Genomic DNA, 2,987 nt, shown 5'->3' with positions numbered 1-2,987 from the left:
AAAATGCCATAAATACTATATGGAATTACAAAGATACTATTTGGAATTATAGAAAGTATTGAATAAGAATAAATAGTATTTGGAATTACAAAAAGTATTGAATAAGAATAAATACTCTTTGGAATTACAGAAAGTATTGAACATGAATAAATACTATTTGAAATTACAAAAATACTCTTTGGAATTACATAAATTATTGAATACAAATAAATACTATTTAAAATTACAAAAATACTCTTTGGAATTATAGAAACTATTGAATAAGAATAAACACTAGTTGGAATTATAGAAAGAATTGAATAAATACTATTTAGAATTAGATAAGGCATTCCATAAATACTCTTTGGAGCTATAGAAAGTAGTGAATAAGAATAAATTGGAATCAAAAAAAGTATTGGATGAATACTATTTGGAATTACATAATTATTTTGGATATTTCTATGTGGAATTCCATAAATACTATATGGAATTACAAAGATACTATTTGGAATTATAGAAAGTATTGAATAAGAATAAATACTATTTGGAATTCATCTATTTTCTCAAAACATTAAGTCGCAATTTGAATAATGTAACACAAGATGAAATTAACTAGCATTCATCAAGTTGGATAATGTGTCAAAAAGAATGTTTGGATCACCCTAATTTTTTACCTGTTCAGATTATAAATCCAAATTTTTAAAACACTTTTGTATTATCCAAAAAGATTGAATACTTTCAACAAAGATTAGAATATCTCTTGTCCATTTCCAAACAAAACAATTTTAAAAAGAGAGTGTTAGATCCAATTGAATTATCAACTATTCAACATTGGGGTTGGTTTGGGGATCCCAATGAATTTCATTATACTAGAATTAATAAGCTTATCTCAAAGAATATTAATCATTTGAAGATTCTCTGGGCCAAGCTTAATGAAAATGTTTGGGACAAGCTTAATGAAAATGGCACAAAATCTAAATCAATTCCTAATCTTGAATCCAAACAAACATTAAATGACAAAAAACACATAATTGAATTTATTATTGATGTCTTTGATAATGGAAAAAATTACATGGAATTATTGGAACTATTTAATAATGTGGGTCTTTCAAAAATATTCGATAATCAAGACAATTGGTTGAATCCTTTAAAAGACCATAGTCGCAATTAAAAGTTGAGTACTCTACCATTGAGTCAGCAACCCTTATTTGTATAGATATAGTCAAAGTAGATCAGTTACTTGATTCAATCAATCAGAAATAGAACCTTTACAATATATCATCAAGGATATTAATAATTGAATCAAACTTTACCATTTCTTAATCAAATCAAGTGATCTTTTTGGATTAAAAAAAATATGATCTGTTGAATGAATTCACCATAAAATAAAAATAAAAATGAAATAGTAGATTTATTATATCCCAAAAATATGCTATTGTCAATCTCAAAATATTGGGAAGGATTTTTGGATTGACATTATATTAAGATTAAAAATGATTAGGAATATAAAGAAAAGATCGTTAAAAATGGCAGTAAAATAAAAAAAAGTACAAATTTATTATTCTATTTAATGAATAAAAATGATATAGTACAGATAGCTACACGTAATGACAAATTAAGGCCATGTTATTAAGAGCTTGTGGTAAAGACGGGTTTCATTCTAATGCCTAGAAATAATATTCTAAAGCCTTAGTATGTTCCTCATTACTTGTGTGGATAAGACCTATATTATACAATATATAACTTCAGTCATAGGGGTTAATTTTCGATCACATGGCTTCATAATAATTTTGTAAATCTTTTGCATATTCCTCTTCGGATTGAGCTGACATTTGTTACGATCATTCATTCAATTGAAGTGATCTTTGCTTCAAAACTGTACATGATAATTTCACCTTATACGATTCCTTTTTTTATAGAATAAGGAAAGTAATCAATTCAATTGACAAGAAAAAAGATTTTCCTTATGATGATGAATTCGCAGGAACTAGTGTATTTCCAATGAACCTCTAGCTATCCTTCTTGCAAAGATTTTTTTATTATTTAGAATCAATAATAAAGTATTTTAGCTTAGCACTACAAACATAACCTCTAACAATTTCTTTGTCCTTAACGCATTGTATTTTATGAGAATTATTCACTCCAACAATCTCTGATGGTTCTAGCGGTATCCAAAATATAAACAAGATGGATGTTTGTTGCCTCAACCATTCTAACTAGCCCTTAATAAAAATAAAAAAATGTATTATATGTTCTTATTTTATTTATTATAACGAAGCATTTGTGTTTTTGATTTTAATGTGTAGTGATTTTTCCCTTATGCACACCTATCATATAGATTTGACCACTAACATCTATGTAATAGATATAACCTTTCGCTTAATACTAAAATCTCAAAAGATCAAAGCATCTAAGGTTGCATGAATCAGGTATACACGACAGAAAGAATTGTTCTATTTATAAAACTCACCTTCACTAAACATCAATTTAAACTTTTAATAAATAGAATATTAAAAAAAAAGTACAAAGAAAAAAATCAAATCACACCATCTCTGTAATAGGTAAATGCCTTTTTCTCCCCTGAAGCCATTGGGATTATCTGCAATAATATATCTCTGAGATCTAGGCATAATCAATTTATAAATTTGATAATTTCTTTCATTCCCCATACAGAAATGATTCCATGAAGAAAATTATTTGCCAATACACAATAGCATAATAAATTTTCTTACAATTGCAAATATGTAAACTAAATAAAGAAAAATTGAGAACATTTGAAAGAGTTTATTAAATTGATAGGAATCAATAATTTTTTTTTTGAGAAAATGTTTATGTTTCATGCTCGGTTGCTCACGAGCCCAATGATCAAATGAGTAAGTAAATGGAAAAATGGCATAAAATGAAAAAAATGATGATTGATTGTGTTTGTGCATACTTATTATATAAGTATAGAATCTATTGAGCATATAATTATGATAGAATTTGTGTCATTATGGTACAGTTTGTAC

Source organism: Cupressus sempervirens, chromosome 6, assembly GCF_028749045.1.
Source record: "Cupressus sempervirens isolate cs-2001-9-10 chromosome 6, ASM2874904v1, whole genome shotgun sequence".
Classification (NCBI taxonomy): Eukaryota; Viridiplantae; Streptophyta; class Pinopsida; order Cupressales; family Cupressaceae; genus Cupressus; species Cupressus sempervirens.
Note: the sequence above shows the minus strand (reverse complement) of the source record.